This window comes from Engraulis encrasicolus, unplaced genomic scaffold (assembly GCF_034702125.1).
Source record: "Engraulis encrasicolus isolate BLACKSEA-1 unplaced genomic scaffold, IST_EnEncr_1.0 scaffold_264_np1212, whole genome shotgun sequence".
Lineage (NCBI taxonomy): Eukaryota > Metazoa > Chordata > Actinopteri > Clupeiformes > Engraulidae > Engraulis > Engraulis encrasicolus.
This window is the reverse complement of record NW_026945549.1, coordinates 27,721-51,287: the sequence shown is the minus strand read 5'-3', so window position 1 is coordinate 51,287 and position 23,567 is coordinate 27,721. Positions and strand designations below refer to the sequence as shown.

Sequence of the window (23,567 nt, the reverse complement as noted above, 5' to 3'; positions counted from 1 at the left end):
GGACATTTCTGCTTGTAACTTTTGAACCGCTGGGCCAATTTTCAGAAACTTGGTATCCCTGGAATCCTTGGGCCGAGACGAATCAAACGCACCCTGTGACGTCATTTTCCGCCTGGATAGTTTTCCCGCCATTTTGAATTTTGTAAAATTCAATAAAAATGCTATTTTTCCCGCAATTTTTGACCAATTCGCCCGAAACTTGGTATATAGTATCTCTGGACTGAGCTACACATAGGGTCTCAAGGAATATTGGATATCTTTTATCGTTTAGCCGTGACAGCCAATCAAAAACAGCCTCAAAGTCGCCTAAAACTTGCCAAACAGGAAGTGAAGTCATATCTTGGGAACCCATTGTCCCAATCTTCTGAAAATTGTCACAGACATGTCCATCTATACCATGACCCACCACAAAAAAATGCAGGTCGCTAGCTCAAACTCTCTAGCGCCACCAGCTGGTCAAAATTTTATTTACATTTCTGCCTGTAACATTTGAACCGCAGGCTCAATTTTAAATCTAGTGGTACCGTTGAAATCGTTGGGCCAAGACGAATCCAACGAACCCTGTGACATTATATCCACCATTGTAGAATGTCCGCCATTTTGGATTAAGTCGCCAAACAGGAAGTGAAGTCATATCTTGGGAACCCATGGTCGGAGTCTTCTGCAAATTATAACAGACATTCTTGACCATCCCAGGACCCCCCACGACAAATATCAAGTCGCTAGCTCAAACACTCTAGCGCCACCAGCAGTTCAAATTTCAAAGTCACCACCCACCTGCAGGCCAAAGTTTTAGATACATTTCTGCCTGTAACTTTTGAACAGCACGCTCAATTCTAAATCTGGTGGTACCGTTGAAATCCTTGGGCCAAGACAAATCCATCGAACCCTATGACATCATATCCACAGTTTCAGAATGTCCGCCATTTTGGATTTGGTGAAAATCGATAACATGCTCCTAATCCTTCAAATTTGGTCTGATTTTCACAAAACTTGATACATATGATTTCAGGAGCACTCTGAAGAGATTTGTAAAAGGGTTTTATTACATCTTTTACGGTTTGGCCGTGACAGCCAATCAAAATCCTCCTAACACCCCCAAACAGGAAGTGAAGTCATATCTCAGCAACCCATAGTAAGAATCTTTTGGAAATTGTCACACACATTCTTGGCTATCCCATGACTTCCCACAAGAACTTTCAGGTCCCCATTTCTTCTTGTAAAAATTACATGGCATGGTTGTTCAGTATGGTGCATTTACAAATCCAAAAATGTCAGACTCAATAGAACCCCCTGCAATCAACATTTGAAACATTTGGAGCTTAAGTTCAGAGGACTCTGGGTGTGTGTGTGTGTGTGTGTGTGTGTGTTTGTGTTTGTGTTTGTGTGTGTGTGTCAGCAAGTGTGTGTGTGTGTGTGTGTGTAAGGGGGAGGGGGCGGTGTCTTTGTGTGTGGGAGTGCACACCGCATCACATGAGAGAGTGTAAATCAACAGACAAAATGAGTATGTACTTCCAGAGAGCAAAATATTGATCAGGTTGTGTGCTAAATAGGTCCCATCCCTATCAATTGTGTGGACTTTGCGAGTGAAGGAAGCAACAGCAGTGCTAGTACAATGACACCTTCACCGACCTCATTGTTATGCTTGATTCATTTTTCACTGGTGGTGTATTACAGCAGGGCGATATGCCACGACCCCTTGGCCGTAGGTGCGAGGGCCCGCCAAGGCTGCTCGCAGCTTTAATTATTATTATTATTATTTTTTTTCTTCTTTTTGCTCGTTGTTCGGGTCCGCCATTTTGTCTGAGAAGCATTTGGTGGGACGCAATTCGGCACGGTGGTCGGAAATGTGCGCCGCTACTCAGAACCGGATTAATAGGTCCTCACTCCCAACCCTCTAGCGCCACCAGCAGGTCAAAATTTCTGGAACATTTCTGCTTGTAACTTTTGAACCGCTGGGCCTATTTTCAAAAACTTGGTATCCCTGGAATCCTTGGGCCGAGACGAAACCAACGCACCCAATGACGTCATTTTCCGCCTGGATAGTTTTCCCGCCATTTTAAATTTTGTGAAAATCAATAAAAATGCTATTTTTCCCGCAATTTTTGACCAATTCGCCCGAAACTTAGTATAAAGTATCCCTTGACTGAGCTACACATAGGGTCTCAAGGAATATTGGATATCTTTTATCGTTTAGCCGTGACAGCCAATCAAAAACGGCCTAAAACTCGCCTAAAACTCGCCAAACAGGAAGTGAAGTCTTATCTTGGGAATCCATCACCACAATGTTCTCTAAATTGTCACAGACATTTCTGTCCATACCATGACCCACCACAAAAAAATTCAGGTCGCTTGCTCAAACTCTCTAGCGCCACCAGCTGGTCAAAATTTTACATACATATCTGCCAGTAACTTTTGAACCGCACGCTCAATTTTCAATCTGGCTGTACCGTTGAAATCCTTGGGCAAAGACGAATCCAACGCACCGTATGACATCGTATCCGTAGTTTCAGAATGTCCATCATTTTGGATTTAGTGAAAATCATTTAAAATGATCCTCATCCTTCAAATTTGATCGGATATTCACATTGTTCTGGTCTAGCACTTTGTCTGAGAAGCATTTGGTGGTACGCCCTTTTGCAAAGTGGTTGGACATGCCGACCGCTATTCAGAACCAAATTTTTAGGTCCCCACCCCCAACCCTCTAGCGCCACCAGCAGGCCAAAGTTTCAGGTACATTTCTGCTTGTAACTTTTGAACCGCTGGGCCAATTTTAAAGTACTTGGTACCACGGGAATCCTTGGGCCGAGACGAATCCAACGCACCCTATGACGTCATTGTCCGCTAGGATAGTTTTCCCGCCATTTTGATTTTTGTGAAAATCAATAAAAAAGCTATTTTTCCCGCACTTTTTGACCAATTCGCCCGAAACTTGGTATATAGTATCTCTGGACTTAGCTACACATGGGGTCCCAAAGAATATTGGATATAATTTATCGTTTAGCCGTGAGAGCCAATCAAAAACGGACTAAAAGTCGCATAAAACCCGCCAAACAGGAAGTGAAGTCATATCTTGGGAACCCATCGTCACAATGTTCTCTAAATTGTCAGAGACATTTCCGTCAATATCATGACCGACCACAAAAAAATTCAGGTTGCTAGCTCAAACTCTCTAGCGCCACCAGCAGGTCAAAGTTTTAGCTACATTTCTAGCTTTAACTTTTGAACCGCACGCTCAATTGTAAATCCAGGGGTAGCGTTGAAAACCCTTGGGCCAAGACGAATCCAACGAACCCTATGACATCATATCCGCCATTATAGAATGTCCGCCATTTTGGATTAAGTTGCCATACAGGAAGTGACGTCATATCCTGGGAACCCATGGTCAGAACCATCTGTAAATTGTAACAGACATCCTTGACCATCCCATGACCCCCCACAAGAAATATCAGGTCGCTAGCTCAAACACTCTAGCGCCACCAGCAGTTCAAAGTTCAAAGTCACCACCCAACAGCAGGCAAAAGTTTTAGCTACATTTCTGCCAGTAACTTTTGAACCGCATGCTCAATTTTAATTCTGGTGGTAGCGTTGAAATCCTTGGGCCAAGACGAATCCAACGAACCCCATGACATCATACCCGCATTTTCAGAATGTCCGCCATTTTGGATTTGGTGAAAATCGATAACGTGGTCCTAATCCTTGAAATTCGGTCTGATTTTCTCAAAATTTGATACATATGATTTCAGGAGCACTCTGAAGAGATTTGTGAAAGGGTTTTATTACATTTTTTACGGTTTGGCCAGGACAGCCAATCAAAATCCTCCTAGCACTCCAAACAGGAAGTTAAGTCATATCTCAGCAACCCATAGTAAGAATCTTTTGTGAGTTTTCACACACATTCTCATTGTCCCATGACTTCCCACAAGAACTTCTAGGTCCCCATTTCTGCTTGTAAAACTTACATGGCATGGTTGTTCAGTATGGTGCATTTACAAATCCAAAAATGTCAGACTCAATAGAACCCCCTGCAGAGACCTGTCCGAAGCTGGCATATACGTGATTGCAGTGGCTACCAGGTGCCGTGTCACCATGTTTTAGGCGAATTAATGGCTATAAATGTGGAAATTAAACATTTTGCATGTGTCTATATGATTGAAATGGCAATGCAAAGGGATACAAACAGGGGAAGTGGACAAGATAGCAGTGCTAAGACAATGACGCCTTTTCCTTCCTCATACCTGTCAGAAAATTGTGACACTTCATCCGTTTTTCACAGGTAGGGGTGTATTAGGGCAGGGCGATGTGCCATGCCCCCTGGGCCGTAGGTGCGAGGGCCCGCCAAGGCTGCTCGCAGCTTTAATCTTTTTTGTTGTTGTTGTTGTATGTGATAGGCAGTGTCAGTCTGATGTCTTATATTGGTAAGACCAAGGTAGGCCTCAAGCATGCCTACAGAGATCTAATTCAAATTAGTATTATTAATTGTATTTATTAATTTATTTATTGATTTTATTAATATTGATAATAATAATAATAATAATAATTAAGTAAGAGTAGCCTAACTTTATTAACTCCCAGGGGAAATTAAGGGTAACGGCAACTGCCATGGCGGCACCCTAACAAAGTAGGCCTAGCCTACAAGTAGCCAACTATAGCCTGTATAGGCCTACATCGGGTGAGGATGAGGAGAAAAAAACTCCCATGGCTCCATATTATAACAAGTTACAGCATCAAGACATAGGTCTAAAAACCTCATATCATAAGCCAATTAGAGACACACATTGCATTCTAGTGACCAGAGGGATTGGGGTTGGGGGGTGGGACCTGGGGAGCCCCTTACCCACTGTGTGAGCCAGGTCTCCCATGGAGATTGACGGACGATTCGTTCAACGTACAAATAGACAGCCTGAACGGATTGACGGACGATTCCAATAAGGCGTTTCGTTCAAACATAAGAAGACATTTCATTGGTCTTTGTGGTGGATGAAATGTCCTCTACAAAACGTCTTTAGGTCTTCTATGAAACATCTCAATTTTGAACGAAACGTCAATTGGAAACGTGCGTTGAGCGAATCGTCCGTTCCCCCTTGGCCTGGCCCTGTATTCTAATTTCTCTGGCCTGGCCCACAGCAAGCCAAAACAATCCCATGTGCCCAGGGAGATTGGAAAGGGAGGGCAGAGAAAGTCCAAACCACAGACCTATACTAACCTAGACTGGCAATGGGCGGTTCAAGGCACTAGCAGAATTTCGGATTGACTGGGCGCAGCCATCTTTGGGTCGTCTCCCCACCCCCACCCCCGCACTTGGGAGGGTCTGATGGTACATGTAAAGCCGTCTACGTACAATAAGACGTCCCCAACTTTCTTGGACAGAGAGGGGTCATCCCCATCAGCGCTGTTTTGTTGTTGTTGAGTTTGTTGAGCAGGGTGATGGCCATCCAAGTCTTTATGTCGCGCAGGCAGTGAATTAGTGATAGGGGAGAGAGAATGGTAGATGATTTAGCACTGATGTAAAGCTGGGTGTCACCAGCATAGCAGTGGAAACTGAGCCCATGTTGACGCATGATCTGGCCGAGAGGGAGCATATAGATGGTGAACAGCAGGGGGACAAGCACTGGGCCTTGAGGCACACTGTGGTTGACTGGAGCTGGGGTTGAGTTGGAATCCTTGATAGAGATGTATTGCGTCCTAGTGAAGAGGTAGGAGTGAAACCAGGAAAAAGTGGAGTGAGAGAGTCCTAAGTGACAGCCAAAACATACAGTAGGACCTACGCCTACGGGATGTCTTGGGTTCATTTAGTTTTGGGAAACAATTACATCCATCATATTGTTTTAAAGGACTTAACTCCAAATGTTGTACACTACAAGTATTTACTGTAGTGATACAGTGTGACAAGATCTGCCACTTTTACAAAAGGTCTTGTCATGAAAAAACAAAATTTAGGCCTATATTGCCTATATTACAAACAACTCTCGTAAAGGAGTAAAGGAGAATTGCCCCAGCTTGGTTCAAAACCAGGCTACCCGAGAACAAATGTGTGCTCTGACCACTTCATTCATTGGCGTGTAAGAATCAGAGCACACCCACAACCCTAAAAGATGGTCTCATCATTACACTACTTTGTCCTTTGAGGAGGAAATGGGATAAGACTCATACGGTACTGTATCAGCCAGAGCACAGGCCTGGGTATAAAGTTGTGCAGGGCAACCCCCCCCCCCCAGCTACAGTCCCCCAATCATTGAGGCTGCCATAAATGCAGGCCTCTCACTAGAATTATTGTAAATATATGGCAGACCTACCAGTATGCACAATAAAGCCATTGTAGATGGGCATGAACATATGGAGTGTCTGGTATTTGATAAATCAAGTACAATGTGTTTCTTATTCCCTTACTTGTAAACTTGTTATCTAGCAGTGTGAGGTGTATGTTATGTAGACAATCAGGATGGTACCCTACCCTGCATAGGGATAAGGGTGGAAGCATGCAATATGAAAATACTGAAGAATGCCTTTCCTCAACAGAGTTCAAGGTCACAGTTCCACATTCCCTGGTGATATCAGTGGGTGAACCTGCCGTCCTGCCCTGCACTTTCTCCCTGGGCAACGACTGGCAACCGGACAGCATCGTCATCACCTGGCAACGCGGCCTTGAGGTCGTCCACAGCTACTATTACAGCCAGGACCAGCTGAAGCGTCAGAGTGGCCACTATGTGGGGCGCACCAGCCTGTTCCACTCGGAGATGCAGATGGGCAACGCCTCCCTCAGGCTGGACAAGGTGGCGGTGGAGGACATGGGGGAGTACATCTGCTCAGTCAGCTCACACCTGGGCAGCGAGAGGAGGAGCTTCCCTGTCAAAGTGGCAGGTAAATACAAAATGCATAAAGTAGCCTCTTTCGATAAACATCAACACATGAGCATGGGGGTTGTGTAAAAAAGTGTAAGATGAAAGTAATGAAGTTCTGTTTAGATCCAAAGTAATAATGCTGTGTGGACCTTTCTGTGTTATTATACATTAATTATTATTTTAATTCTTATGGTATTTCTATATTTGTTATTACGTGTGTGTCATGATACTTGAAAGCCAGTGCAAGTTAAACCGATGACATTGTAACGGATGTCAGTGACAGAGTTCGGTGTTAGTAAACCTCCCTCCCAAAGCCTCATACAGATAGCGCTGAGCTATGGGCCTAGATCTGTAGCTCAGTGGTATTCTTTCTCTGCTAACCCCATTACATAGATTTTTGACAGTAAAGTACACTGTATCTGTGCCTCCCATGCTGAACTAGAGTGCGAAACTTTATGGGTTTAAGCCCTGAGTAGCGGACTGCGCAGGATGACCTCATTTAAACATTCACTGATCACTTCCTCAATGAAATTATAGTAATTGCTAAACCCATAGTCTCAGTCAATAATTAAGATACTTAAATATCACCAGTATGTATGCCTCATTATTAATATCGTAGGAATGGTGTGGGTGTGGCTGCTGATGTAATTGTGAAATATGCATTATTGAAATTCTTAGTTTTGTGCGTATTTCTTTTTTCAGCTCTGTATTCTGAGCCAGTGTTGCAGTTCTCTGTCCGGAGGCGTGGAGCTTGTGCTGACATCTGGAGGTGGATTCCCAGCCCCGACCTTAAGCTGGCTTCAAGGTGAAGAGGACCTCACCAACAGAACCAAGACCAATTTGACACAGGACGCAGACTCTGGACTTTACGCTGTGACCAGCATCTTGAGTGTGACCGAGAGCTCTAACGCCTCAACACTCAACTTCATCCTGAGGAACGCAGAACTGATGCAGGAGATTCAGAGGAACATCACTGTAGTTGTTGGTAAGTACAGTACTGAAGACCCTCCAATAAGATGACTCATACACAGGTGTAATGGCAGCAGTGTTTTATTCCAGTGCTTGACAATTGAAGTCAATTTTGTATATAACCTTAAAGTTTCCTCCAGATTTTTTGTGGAGTTAAAGTGAACACATTAATTAGAGTTTTGCATAACATTGTGTGATGTGGATGAATAAAGAAAATGGTCATATATATATATATATATATATATATATATATATATATATATATATATATAATCACTGAGACTTTAATAAAAAGAAACAATGTTATTTTCCACACCTATTTGTCAATTATGTGCTGTGCAATTGTCAGATGTCATTGAGACATGACTCTCAATACAATTTTGTTGTCTCCTTTCTTGACAGAACATGAAGATATTACCAGTGAAGGGACTAGAAGTATCTCTGACCGGGACAGAGTCGTCATCATTTTATCCCTAAGCCTATTGCTATTATCGATTATTGGCCTCATACTTTTGCACAGAAAGAAAACACACAAAGCTCATTCAGAGCACATACAGAAATCACAACTTGTTTCATGCTGACACAGACTGACAACATTTAATAAAATAAGGGCAAGAGTTTGCAAAAATGGACACTGGTGAAAAATTAAAACCTATGAAGAAGCACTTGGACTGTCATTTTAGACCAATAAAATGGAGCCATGGGTGGAGACGGACCAAAGGTTGACCAGACTAGCCTTGCTATGGTGACTTCAAAGCCCTGTAAACATTGATCTGGTAAAGTTGTCTTGTCTTGTGACCAGAGTTCTCAGTGGTTGGGTGTAACCCACATCTATGAAATGCTTTTGTATGCTACTGGTTTCAGCAACAATCAGTCAGGCCGCTATTTCCTCTGACATACAGTAGCTACCAGCAGCGCCAATGACCAAACTGTTGCATCTTATCTCCAGAAACCTGCCCCATTGAGTCATTATAAAAGCACACATTTAAATGGCTCTGGATCCTGGGAGAATTTGAAATATTAGATGGCCATCTTTGCTAGACTGGCTGGTGCATGGAACTTTAGCAGTGCCACTGGAGATTTGGCAGCCACATGTGTCAAAATGATGTTAAAAAAATGCATATTTTGTAATTAAATGTCATTGTGCAGCCGGTTCTGTGAACAAAATCATAGTCTTATTGTTTTACATTTTTTGTACAATATTATTTATTTTTGCGATTAAATGCAGTGAAGCTACTCTGGATGGTAAAGAATACCAGGTGTTTTACTTTGCAACATTCTCATCGTTAACATTTCTTTGTCAAGGAAATCTGCACTGTCTTCCTCCTTATTAAAGGGTAACTTCTGTCAGTTTTGACATGCAGTTGTAATGCTCACACTACCCTGGACTTGTCAGTACCTGAGTTTTTTTTCTTCTTCAGCCTTTTCCGAGATCCTGGTCATTGTAATGGGGGCAGGCATTTGTTTACATTTCAAAAAACATCTTGATTTATTCACAATAACATCCAAAAGGTTATGCAACATCAGCAGACAACTAGCAAACAGCAATACTTTTTGGGATAATATTTGGAGTAGGCCTATGTTAAAGCTTTTAATGTAAACAAAATCTGCCCCCATTAGAATAGCTCAGATCTCGGAAAGGGCTGAGTCGATAAATACAGCATCACCAGGTTCTGACAAGTCAAGGGCAGCGTGAGCAATACAACAGCATATTGAAATTGGCAGAAGTTATCCTTTAAGCTCCCCACCCAAAAACCTAATCGGTAGCCCCTTAATGCACGCTGTACCTTCAGTGGTAACAGCAAATTTAAAATGATGTGTCTCAATGGGTTAAACTCTGAACTTGCCAATTTGTTGTGTAATGCCATGAATGTGAATGTTATGTAGCCTACATATGAATGTATGAATGTATGTACATATCCTTTTTTAACTAAATATATATATTTTTTTACATTTGAAGATGAGGCATTAAGAGTAAATTTGTCTTTTAACCCCTTAACCTTAGGGGGTATTTTTGAGATTTTGCACAACGTTTACTTAAATGGTTCCTGTGCCTGCATACTTTGTCCAAATTTGAAGTGGCTGGTGTCATTTGAAAGCAGAGGCTCCACTGAATCCACAGAAAGTGACAGAAATATTTTGTGATGTACTGCCAAGGACTTACAGGGGTTGGAACAACTTTTTTCTGAAAAGCGGTTATGAAAATCCCAGGAAATTACCACATTTCAGCAAGCTAGCTGATACATTTGGCCCTAGAAACACATTTGGGACTTACTCCCAGGTCCACTGAAGCTCAATGTCACAGGAGAACTTCATACAGCTATGTATGACCTTTCCTAAGTCAAAGATGTGTGGATATGCACATGCGTTTTTTCCAAGTGTCCAAAGAGTACCACTTGGAGACTCCAAAGGTGCCTTTTGGATAGCCAAAACGCACCCTCCAAATAAAGTCTTACTGAACAAGAACCCTTTGTGCTAGAAGCATGATCTTGATCACAAATGAAAGCTTACCCTTTGAGGTGTATTATAGTGCCCTTGCTTGGTTGGAAATGGCTTTAGGATGGCATCACAGAGGCATCACTGTACAGAAATTGCATTTTTTTACACTTCGCCCAGGAAAAAAAAGGCAACCAAAGTATTATAGAGCATATTTGAAGTTTTATTGTGATATGTGCAAACAATTTTACTAGTGCAAACTGTGTATGGCTGTGCCTATTAGTTGAAATTTCTTTCCAGATATCACTGATTTTGGAAAGGGTACGTTGTACAGTTCGTCACGTCTCCAGTAGTCCGTAATTGCAGGCAATGGTATCATTCCCATATAAATGAGAACGGCCAGGTAGGAAAAAATGTCCGGAATGCTAATGTCACTCCATTTGTTACCGTGATGTTGGGACCCAAACTTATTTGTGTTTTGTAACAAGGTGCGCAGTAGAGTGTCTATGAAAAACAGCCTGAAGAGCTGTAGTGTGGTATATACTGCTCCTTGGATGAGCAGTGGGCCAGGTGTCCGTGCTGGACGAAAGGTGGGCTGAGTTGGCAAGTGGTCCTCTGTATTCTCATCCAACCAAGGCCTGGCATCCTCTTCAGCATCTGCTGACGCTTGGCCTTGGCCTTGGCCTCTCCCTCTCCCTCGGCCTCTGGCGCTGCCTCTCCCTCTGGCGCTGCCTCTCCCTCGGGCTCTGCCTCTGCCTCTCCCTCTGGCGCTGCCTCTTCCTCTGGCTCTGGCTGCTATCCTCTTTTGTGAAGGTCCAGCATTTTCCTCTTCCTCTTCGTCACCATCTCCTCCCTCCCGACTTCTTTTTCTCCCCCTGGAGACATAGGGCTGCCATTCCTCATCACTGTCACTAAAACAACACAGAGAAAAAATAAACAATGAAAAACATGTAATACACAGTGTCAATAATACACAATAATAACACACCCCCACACACAAACACACACCAGAGAAATAGTCTGGAGTAGTGCCTGTACCCAATACAATCCCCACACACACACACACTCCAGATACATAATGTAGTAGTGCCTACCCAATACAACTTTCCCCATTAGGACAGCAATACACACAGGCACCAGATAAATAATCTGGAGTAGTGCCTGTACCCAATACAATCCCCCCAACACACACTAGATACATAATATAAAGTAGTGCCTACCCAATACAGCTTTCCCCATTCTTCTTCCAAACTATCTAACTTTAGAGCACCAACATTATGCATTTTTTACATCAGGAAGAGCACAACATAAAGACTACCTTTAACTACAAACTGAATTGATAGCCTGCTATCTACCTGCACTTTCATACAGTCCTCAATGTTTTCCTTAACGCCGATTGTCATCCATGCTTCCATGATTATAAGCTCACTTTATAATGATGCAATATTTATTTTAGAAAATACTGGTTTTAAATAAACCATTTAAAAAATAATAGAAATTTGTGTTAAACTTTTTCTGCCGGACAGGGACAAATTATGTACCACAGGCTGCTGCCTGGACACATTAATTTCCTTTGGGATTCAGTGAAGTTACTTTTACTTTGTAGACACACATTGTTAGTATACTCTTGGCACATTCACTAAAGCTGTAATTGGTAACAAAAGAATATCAGAAGTGTTTTAAACTATAACCAACTATCTTTCCAACAATTCCAAGACAATAATTCCAGACACAATGCCAATCAAATGAAAACCTTGTAAATGGAATACTCTTATTCTATTGGATCTGAATGTAGGCTACAACTTACATTTTCCACTTTTTTGTCCTGGAAGTCAATAGTACAAAGTATAACACTATGATGTGATGTGCTATGATGTGATGTGAACATATTTGTATGCACTTTATATGGGCAATTCTGAGGCATAGCTGATAAGGCGGTATTGGTTGCTCTCATTATGACTGTAGACTGAAACCGTGCTTCAATAAACGCATGGTGCTTAATGAATAGCTCCACTCTTGAACCGTTTTCCTTTGTTTCCTTTGTCCATAATTGATAACATTGTTAGTATTCCAGTTTGTTTTGCTCCAGTGTTGTTGTGGAGACGGTCAGAATTTGTGTGTTCCTGTTGATATTTCTATTGTAGAACTTTCCCAAACATGTTATGCCTGTTGAAGTTTTTGCTCACAATTACAGGCTAATTCCATGTAAATTAGCTATTGAGAATGACTAGATATGTCTACTTTTGCTGTTTTTTTTATTGAACACATCAAGGCAAATCTGGACAACGGAGGAGTAGTGGGTGCTGTGTTTTTAGATTTGCGAAAGGCCTTTGACACCGTAAACCACTCAGTACTCCTCACAAAGTTAGTTAGCTTTCAGTTGTCTCCAAATATACTGAAATGGATTGAATCCTATCTATTTAATCGTTTCCAGTGTGTCAGGGTAAAGTATAAAACATCATCCCTCAGAGCATGCTCTGCTCTATGGGGGTGCCGCAAGGCTCGATTTTGGGGCCTTTACTGTTCAGCGCTTACATCAATGATCTCCCACAAGTATGTGACGGTGTGGGGATATTGATGTATGCTGATGACACAGTGTTGTTCACACATGGTAAAGACCCAGTAGAAGTTGCAAGCACACTGACACAAACACTCACCAAGGTTACCAAGTGGCTGACCAGCTCTTGTCTCACACTTAATACTGATAAAACGGTCACTATGTTTTTTTAAAAATAGATATAAACTAAATCCTCTACCAAACGTATATGCAAATGGATAACCATTGAAAAATGTTGACGAGTTTAAATACTTAGGAGTGACCTTGGATTCCACATTAACTTTTAAGAAACACATTAAAAAACTGGGCAACACTGTGAAATATAGCATAGCAAATTTTAGACATATTCACAATTCTTTAACTATTGATGCTGCTAAGACCTATGTAAATGCCATGATAATGTCTCATTTACACTAGTGTATGTCAAGCTGGTCTCAGGCTAACAAGACTACCATGAAATCCATCGCATCACTTTACAAACAAGCTCTTAAAGTTTTGGACAGACGTCCATCTCAATTTCACCACTGTGCCATACTGGACAAGTATAACTTGCTCAGTTTTGACAACATAATTTTATATTCTGATGTGCGCCTTGTGCACAAAATCATTCACAACTCCGCTCCACCACCTCTGAAAACCTTCATCCATTCTTGCTCTGAACAAATCTATGTAATTACTAACTAATGCACTTTGCACATGGTCCCTGATGAAATAAACCAATAAACTAAACTAAAACTAACTAAACTTTTATGACTTTAAGATTAATACAGGTATTTGCAGTGAGACTAGGTTTCTTGTACTACGACCTGTTGACACTTGCACATGCTATACTCAGTTTTTGCTATGTTTACTGCAATGTACAATACTGTGTATTACGTCTTTGTTTATCTTGTTATCTTTTATCTATGTATCTATGTAAGCTGTGAGACACCTTAATTTTCATCGGGATTAATAAAGTACTCGACTCTACTCTACATGACCAAAATTATTGATAGGTAGGTAGCCTACAGTATACTTATGTGGTTACACAGTGAAAGTAACAAGGCCAGATCCATAACTATTTTCAGTGCCTTTTGGTTATTGAATTGATATTAATTGATAGATATTGCTCAGTAATGGCTCACTTTTGCAACATGGCCTATATTTCACATAGGCTACCATGCCATACATGTCTTTTCTCATTGAAAGCGAAACTGTTGTACCTGAGGACTTTTCGCACAAGCCGGTCTTGTAGATGCACTGTAAAAAGCTACTGCTTACTCAGACCATATGATTTGAGATGTAAGGAGGGACACTTACAAATGGTCCATGCCAGGCCGTGTGCCACACACATGTAAGCACTTACGCAATTGAAGAATAGTTGGTCACAAGTTACGACATTTACACATTCACTCACTCACAGATTGAGGTCACATTAGTCATCATGACACACCACAATGGCTTGCGTGTGACATACTGTCAGCATTATCTATTGAATAGCTCCACGGCATAGTCACCTCTTCCCCACAGCCACACACAGCTATGTCTAGACATGTATGTAAGAAATAAAGAAATTAAGAACCTGAGAGTGGGTGTTGATTAATAACCGCCTATTGCATAGCTATTAGATAGCAAGTGTGCTTGGCGGTGAGGCAATGAGAATGTCGTTAGTCTGCTCAACAAATTAGGACCCCATTCTGACTTTAATGATTCTACTTAATCAATATGGCCATGCCACAAGTATTTTTCTATCAGCTAGATCAGCTACTGTCTGGTCATGCCCGTAGGCTGAGTGAGTCACGCCCTTCAGCCAGTCCCTTTCTCTGCTTTTATCTCAGCTTCTACTGTAACTTTTTTACACTCCTCACCAGCGGCGTCAGCAACAGGGGGAGGTTAGTATGATTGTAAGTGCATGGCACTGACTGGGGGCCTTTGAGGGGCAATTATTAATATTATAGGCTCTACAGTATATTCTAAATATACTGTCTTGTTCAATATGATGACTGAAATTATATGAAGTAGGATTTCTATCAGTGTCTCTGGTCCTCACCAACAAGCCCACCAAATAGGTGTAGGGCAAAGGGGTCAGTTGTCCCAGTTTCAGGGAAAGGGGCTGCCCAGAGTTGGGGGGGGGTGTCTTTTAGATGATTCTGTCCCAGGCCTAGTCATGGCTGTCATCAGGTCCACTCACCTATCCTCACGTGTGGTCAGTGGGAAGATCAGGGTGTTGTCTGTGTAGTACGGCACTTCAGGTTGTCCAGTAAAGGTACAGGTACAGTACATTCGTATGCCTTCCTGGGATATTAAACCAGGTATACCGGTAACTATCTCCTGTCTGCCTCTGTCCTTCACATTGGGTGCAATGTTAGGTGTAGATGGTGAGGACATGTCCATATCCCTTTTAAGATAAACCTAGCTTGGCCCCACCACTCTTTCACATTCTTAGTGCAAAAATAGTATACCCACCCAGACAATTTGTCATATTAGTGTCCCCACCACTTTCCAAACCAAATCTACACGACTCCTTCCACTGCCCAGTGTCCGTACTGAGAGGTTGACCGTAGCTGCCGGCCCTGCGATCCACCTTTATCTCTCCCTTTCTCGGTCTGAAACAAACTGTCAAGGAACATCCTGCATAGTCATCCTGACGGGCTTTAATTTTTGATACAGCATGCTCATGATTATATGTCAAACCAAATATCCTGGCCTCCCTTATTGTGTAAACGGGGGTGTATTACAGGATGTTGCAAAGCCACCTGAGGTATGTGCTGACTCACTACTCAGAACAGTGTAGGACAGCGGTGCCAACGAAGTGTGTGTGTGTGTGTGTAGGAGAACTGCTGTTGGGGGTTGCAGTTCACTTGACTGAGATAATTAAGTTACCAATAGTAGCTGCAATGTGACGTACCAGGAAAGAACATATTGCACAAAGAAAGCTTGATTTTGTTTCATATTCACGTACATGGCAGGCTGCCACAAACCATTTGAGACAGAAATGTAGTATTTTCCAGAAAAAGAATATTGGTTTATAGATGTATCAAAAGTAGCCTAAAAGTAGAAGGAAATCCATAGTGAACGAACAACAACAGCAAAGAGGACGATTCTCTGACAACAGTAGGCCTACATGACATTATATTACACAGCTGTTACTCCAGTTATTCCACTGTACCTACTGAGGCAGATAGGCAGGGCCGTAAACAGACATTTTCAAATACAGAGGTCAAATACTGTGTGCTATACTGCATACTGTAGGCCCTACATTTAGAATGCGACAAACTCTTCTGTTTGTTTTCATTAATCACTGTCTTGGGAATAAATGGGGAGAGTGTATTAAGACTGCATTTATCATTGTTGATCATATATCGATTTTCATCATAGACACATTGCGGAAAAAATACAGAGGACATGACCTCTGTGTCCTCAATGGTAGTTACGACCAGGCTTATAGGCTGTGTTATTACTAAAAACAACAAAAAATAAAAACGACCACAAATTTGATCCAACCAGCTCAGGATCAGCTGATCGTAAGACCAGGGCCGTAGTAGAGTCACTGTAGTTACTTGGTGAAGTCATCTGTTTTGGAAGAAAACTGTAGCACTCATTATTTTACTTATTTTACTTTTTACACCTCTGTTTATGCTACAAAACGTTGTCACGCCTATCTCACGCTAAGTAGAGCATGAGTTTCACTTTTGATAATAGTAACACACATATTTTGTTTGTGCACCCCTTAGGGACTGTTCGTAATTTACCGGGGGGGGAGGTTCGTAATTTACCTGGTGCGTAGAGGGGGGAGGGCCATGATGAAAAAAATGAGGTGGAGGGGAGGGCCATGGCAAAAAAATCGGAGTTAGGGGGAGGGCCATGGGAAAAAAACGAATTTATTTTATTTTATTTTCATATATTATTTTAAATAATAATAAAGAAATGCTCTGAAACACATCGCTTTGCGATGCAAGGTCCCGGGTGCATACTTTAGCACTGAAGCGTGTATCTGTAGAACTATCAGGTGCAGCTACTGTAGATTGCCCGCGCTGACTCTCTTTCACTGTGTGGCTACGGAGGAACATTGAGCATCATAGAAAATGACCGTGAGCAAATATCAAACTAGCTGAGGTGAACTATAGGCCTATGGGCTAAACAGTTTGGGAAGTTTTGACAACGAATTGGATGGGCATTTCCAGAGGAATTTTGGAGAGGTGTTGTGTTGTAGTCAACTGGTGGTCACAGCCTCTGGTAAGTCATGATTTTATATAATGGCACCGCCGTGTGCTTTACATTTGTGTTCAATGGTCGCATAGCACCGCCGAGAGAGACGTTTGTTTTGTTTAGCTTGTGGTGTCAAGGTATTAATAAAAGTGGTATTAACAGCGATATGTTGGCTTGGGCATGCATCAACACGGTCTTAAACCCATTGGAGGAGCTAACTTGTTGTGAAGAGAAGTCTCATCACTTTGGTGATCAAAAACGGACCAACTAAGTAAGGAATTAGGTGAATTTAAAGTGCGACGGAAGAAGGGAATGACACCAAAATTGTGCATCGTGTCAGGTAAGAAGTGACTTTTGTTTCTTGTGGTGGAGATTGGATTCGTAGTAGCCAGGGCTCTAAATTAACTTTTTCCACCACCAGCCAATTTGGCTAGTAGACATTTTTTCTTACTAGCCAAATGGAAGGTCAACTAGCCATTTTTTTTATCTCACCAAAATAAACCATGCGTTAATTATGTTGCTTTTAATTATTCCATTAAACTATATCCTCAACACAGATAAACAATATAAACATTATACTCAACATATTTCACTGTTCAGTTTATTCTATAATTATTTAGTAATTATTTTTATTACCTGCATTTTCATTATTTTTTATTCAATTTCCTCTGAAAACAGTGAATTGCATCACACATGCCTCTCACATACCAGACCTACGCTGGACCATATACTGTACAGACAGCCAAACACTAGCCTATTACACCATCACCCAAACCTCACATGCAGTATAGGCCTACACCTCACACAAACACAGCATGCCTTCAACACACATGTTGCACACATACCAGACTTTCAACATACACTAGCCAAACACACACAACCAAACACTACAAAACCTCATATCCCCCACACAGTATCACTTAAACTTCACACACAGTAGGCCAAATGCCATGGACAATGCACAGAAGAGAGGGGTGGGGAGGAGAAGAGGAGGACACACACACACACACACACACACACACACACACACACACACACACACACACACACACACACACACACACACACACAGAGCCAACTCAGTGCGATGTGTATGATGTCTGCATTGTGTGTTTCTTTATGCTGCTGCTGCTTCACACCTTTAGGTTCCTGCAGGATTAATACTTGCTTCACTCTAATATCATGCGCTTGGAATGACAATAATTAGGCTACGCTATGTCTAAACTAGTAGACATCCAATAACATCACGGAGACCACCAGCTTTTACTTTGCTACTTTCATAGCGTCGCTAGTTTTTTGTTACCGTTTTTTTTTTCACTTACTCGTTCATCCATGTCAAACTCGTGCATGGTCTTTCCGATGGCGTGGGCATTATTAGGAAACGACAACTCCATCGTAGGTAGTTGCGAGGACCTCGCAAATATCAGACGACTTCTGACAGCAGGGCTACACGGTTTTGACAGACAGCTGTCATGCTCCTCCACTCATGCCGTTTTCGCTCCACCACCACCACTCCATTTCAGCGTCACTACAGTTGCAAGTTGCATTCACCGACACATAACCTTGCTCTAACCACTGCCACATTCTTTTTCACCCGTCCAAAACCTACAAAACCAAAGTAATCCGCGCTAGTCCGCTCATTGAAAATATTTGATCAACAGTAGTTCCAGCGCGGGCATCTAACACGCAGCCAATGAATGTGAAGCTGTGTTATTGTGATTAACGGCCAGCCAATGGGTGTGGGCTACATCATGACGGTAGGCCTAATGTTTATGGGTAATGTAGGCGCCGTTTTACGTTCATCAGACGGCAGTCAGCCACAGATCTGTGCTGGCAGCTGTTTGACGTTCGGGCGCGCGCTAGAGTCTACCGGCCAAATTGGCTAGTGGATGATTTTTTCTACTAGCCAAAATGGATTTTCACCCGCATTTGGCGTGTTGGCGTGCGTTAATTTAGAGCCCTGGTAGTAGCACATTGGTAGGCTAGGTCTTGCCTATTGCTGGTGAAGTCTATCTTAGCCTCGGAGTTGGCTATGGGGTGAATCTATAGCACAGCCGATGGTGTGCGTGGCTTAATTGTCTATCATAACTGTTGCCAAAATTGAATTGCCGCGGTGTGAAATGGCTGTGCTATTGTTAGATGTTTTGGACTTTTGTAGTGGTGGCGATTTGTTCCTTTTGCCTCTTGCTGCTGATTTGACCACCGTTTAGCGGCACCTTTTAGTGCCTCTTAAATATGGCCAACGTCAAATGCAAACTAAAGGTGGCTTTCACACTCTCCCTGTATCAATAGCCAGCAATGGCACCAGCTGCTTTGGCGCTTAACCTACTTCTCTCGCCGATCACAGCACAAACTCTTTGGCCATCAGAGTGTAGCCTAATCACATTCGGGAAGCAGTAGGCCATAATGCCTGTCTGTGTGTGCGTGCTTTTGTGCGCGGGCGGGGAGTCAAGGCAGGGGTCCTGATCGTATGCATCTTGAGATACACAGTCGCAATTGCAAGAAAATCTAAATTGTTTGAAAGCCCGGTCACCTCTCACAAGTGCATCGCATAGCCTAGTCATGCATTTCTACTATTTTTTTCACACATTGTAGACTGCCCATGGAGAGGAGAGAAACTGTCACGGTGACAGTGGAGTTAAAAGGCATCCCATGCAGCCGCAGAGGTAGATTCTAGCGGCTTCTCATAGGTATCCACTGATATCGATAGCACATAATAGTGCAGACAACCGCCCTTGATGTAGGCTACTCTGACTGTTGTCATGATGGTTGTTCATCTACCAATTTTACATATTACATTTTTGTACCTGTAGGGGGAGGGCCATGGGAAAACACAATTGAAGTGGGGGGAGGGCCATGGGGAAAAAAATTGAGGTGGAGGGGGGGGCCATGATTTTTTTTTTTGACCGGACTTCCAGCGCACCAGCCCTCCCCCCCCGGTAAATAACGTACAGTCCCTTATCGGACAGCAGCTCTTGAGTAGTAGGATATCTAGAGATAAGGCTGTCTTGATAAAACATCGCTAGACAGACACCTCAGCTTTACCAGAAGTGTTTCATCATCAGTCATCCTGTGGCTGTTATCAACCACCAACTGGATCCGTCATCCTGGAGGAAGCCCCCTGATTAGTTTCTGGCACTGCTCAAGGCCCAAACAGGCTCAACCATCCTGCACTGCAGTGGTTCCCAAACTTTTTCAGCAGAGACCCCCTTTTGGACTTTATATATTCAGGATATCTAGCAATATTAGCAATCAACTATTAATCGAAAATCTAGCAATATTAATGGACAAAAAAATCCCATTAATAGTTTGTCTTCCAATATTGCCCACAGGATACCCGCAGGCAGGGGTGGAAAAGTAACTTATTACTTTTACTCAATATTGTACTTGAGTAGCTTTTATGAATACTTTGTACTTTTTTAAGTACATTTTTAAATTAATACTTTTACTTGTACTTGAGTACATTTTGACCCAAGTACTTTACTCAATTACACTGGAACCTGGCCTGAGTACTGAGTAAAAAAATTCACTGAGAGACAAAATGGCATGCACAATAATGCCACAATCCGCCAGAAATGAAAGATTGTGCAGGATGGCACACAGCATTTCCACTATTTTACTATCTTGTATCAATGTATTGGATGATGGCTGGTGCCAAGCAAGAGATAGAGGTTATGGAGGACGATATTCAAGAAAAATAAACATGACATTCTCAAGAGGAAAGCTAATTAAAAGTAACTATTACTTTTTACTCAAATTACATTTTAAGTGAAGTACTTTTTAGTTTTACTTGAGTAGATTTTTAGATAGGTACTTGAAGAACCTCGTCAACGCTATCTTCAGGAAGCAGGGCGCAGCCGAAACAGAGACAGTTTCAATCCATATAGGGGCCTAGAGTATAGGTCCACCGCGCTGTACCCAAGGCACAGAGAGACAGGGAGGGGTGGGGACCCAGGACACCAAGTGCTGTAGAAACTTCTAGAATAGGCGGGGGGTGACGTAAAAGCTCTCCCCCCACCCTGTGTATAAGTAGGGATGTCTTAAGCAAAACCCTGATTTTGATAATTTGCGGTAGATTATACACTTCTTGCACTTCTTTTGTGGAGATTTCATTCTTTGGATTTTGGCAGAGAGCAGAGACAGGAACGGAAAGTTTCATTTTTACTCAGAGCTTAGAGTGTGTGCAAGAAGTCTTTTTTTCTAGTTCAGTGAATAGGACCATTCACCTTGTAACAAGTTACTACCTCGTGTTTTATTAAATAAATTCGGCTATATAACCTACTTTCACTTGCATTTGGATTGGTTCTTCACTTTTGGGAAGGGACACCACAACCCAAGGCGCGGGCCGCGCCCGAAAGGCGAGGTAAGAGCACTTGATTACTACTTTGTTTGCTGGCTCTGGTCAACCTTAGAGTAAAATCTAGGGGTGATTTATTTGCACACCACTGGTCCCAGGCCTCACAAGTCCGTCAGCTACATATTGAGTTGTCTCCCAGCAGCTACACAGGGGCGTTAACGTTACCAGCTCTGAGTTTCCTTACTGCTGTTCTTGTGGACTCCTACAGTGAATGCACGGTGGAGCGAAACCCTAGAAAAGGGGAACTGTGGGCCGGGAAACACAGTTATAAATGTACAAAAATCCTCTGTTGGATAGGGGTAATTGTAAAATAGGAAATACAATTAAATTGTACATTTGTTGACCCTTTTTACATGGCGAGCCTAGCCAGGAGGTTCACAAGACAGCGCCTAGTTAAATCCGGACACTGAGATCCAGCGGCTGAGAGAGTGTAGCTCTGGAAAGAATAGGCGGGCCTATAAGGACTGGGAATTCTGCCCAGGGCTAAAACACCTCCAGTACCAGTAAACGCACAGTAACGCTCAGTGTCCATAGTTAAACAGGCGATTGACTAGGGAGCACGTGTAACCGCGTGACCCCTGACAGCCCCCTATCCTCGGATACCAGTGAAAGTAAGGATCTCTGGTGTGGAATAGACCGGCTCGACCGGGACAGTACCATTTGGTGAAAGGCACCTATTAAAGACGAGTTTTATAAAATGAGCCAAGCCTCATCTCGCGCTGTCTCCCCCAATGGGGTGGGGGGCAGAAGGCCAGTTCCACCCAAACGGGTTGTTCAACTGGAGCCCAACATGCAAATGGTGCTGGGGGACATCGCCTGGACCGAAGTCGGCACAGGACCGCAGATGGTCGTGAATGCCGCCAACTGCCACCTCTCACATGGTTCTGGAGTGGCCTTGGCACTCTATAACCGGTGGCCAGTTGAGTTTACAAGGCAGAGAGACCTAACCAAGAGAACGGTTGGTCTCCCTGTAGCAGCACCGACGCTGCTGCCAGTTTATACCGGGGATCCCAAAATAACGATTTGCCTACAAGTATGTTATGAAAGGGCGGCCGCAGCCGCCAACCCGAGACAACACTTAAGAGACGTGTATCAGCTTATAGGGCAGTATTCACGCACTGTCCTTGCCCAGGACGGGGACAGAAAAATAAGCGAAGTGATAATACCATTCATGGGTGTAGGAGAATACCAGTACCAGGTTAAAGACAGCCTGGAATTTATGAAGGAAATGGTCCAACAAAATCCTAGTACTAATTGGTACTTGGCCATCAAGAGCAACGGCGAGTATAATGGAGTGCAAGCCGGCTGGGCTCAGGCCAACGGAATGGCTAATGGCATACTAAACCTGGCACCTACCGCTGTGGTGTCGGCGGTGGTCCCAAATGCCCCTGCCCCACTGAGCATGAGGCAGGAGGTAATTGCTGCGGGAGGTAGCCCGGCCGTAGCCCGGAGCCTCCGACGCGCACACAGTGAACAAGGAGAATTGGGAAGAGCCACGCAAGGCTTCTACCCAGACCTACCGGACTTGGGTCACATGGATGACCCGCCCGCACCAAACGACAGTAGGAAAGCCTGGGGAAAACTCCCGAAAGGACACCCAGGAAGGAACCCCCGTAATGTCAAAGTGGTGCCTCGAGGAGAACTAAACCCCTTGATACTGCGGGTCTATAGGAACAAGGATCTGTTCCCACTGGGACCGGGAAGAAATTTGCCGAACCGGCATCAAACCATGTACATGGTGCCGTACCTGGTCGATGGCCCGGAAGGCCTCAATCGACTAGTGAAGGGCCCCCATGGGGCCACTATACGGGCACTGATCTCGGGAGGGATGAGGCTGAAACCGCCCACCCCCTTAGTGGCACTGGACGTGCACTTAAACACAATACAGGCCGAGCTGGACGCCGACCTGTCAGGTAAGCCTCAGGATCCGGTGTATCACTTCACTGATGAGGACATGACATACCTCTGCCGGGACCGGCAGACAAGCCCACAGTGGGAAGGGGACCTAGGGGCCGGACTGGTCCTAGTAGCCCTGAACCCGATGGCTCGAGAGCCCGGGACAGCAGAGAAGTGGCGGAGCCACCTCTGGGATGAAATGCAGTACATGTGGGTGGCGGCCCTAAACACATGTGCAGAGATGCAAGTGCAAAACTTACTGGTAACCATGACTACCCAGGCTAAAACATACACCTGGAACGGACTGGGACAACAGCGGGCA

At 43.3% G+C, this 23,567-nt stretch overlaps 1 pseudogene; it reads left to right on the top strand.

Moving 5' to 3' along the window:
• Positions 1 to 3,284: 3,284 nt before the first annotated feature.
• On the top strand, positions 3,285 to 14,152 carry LOC134442908 (butyrophilin-like protein 3; annotated as a pseudogene).
• The last annotated feature ends 9,415 nt before the right edge of the window (positions 14,153 to 23,567 follow it).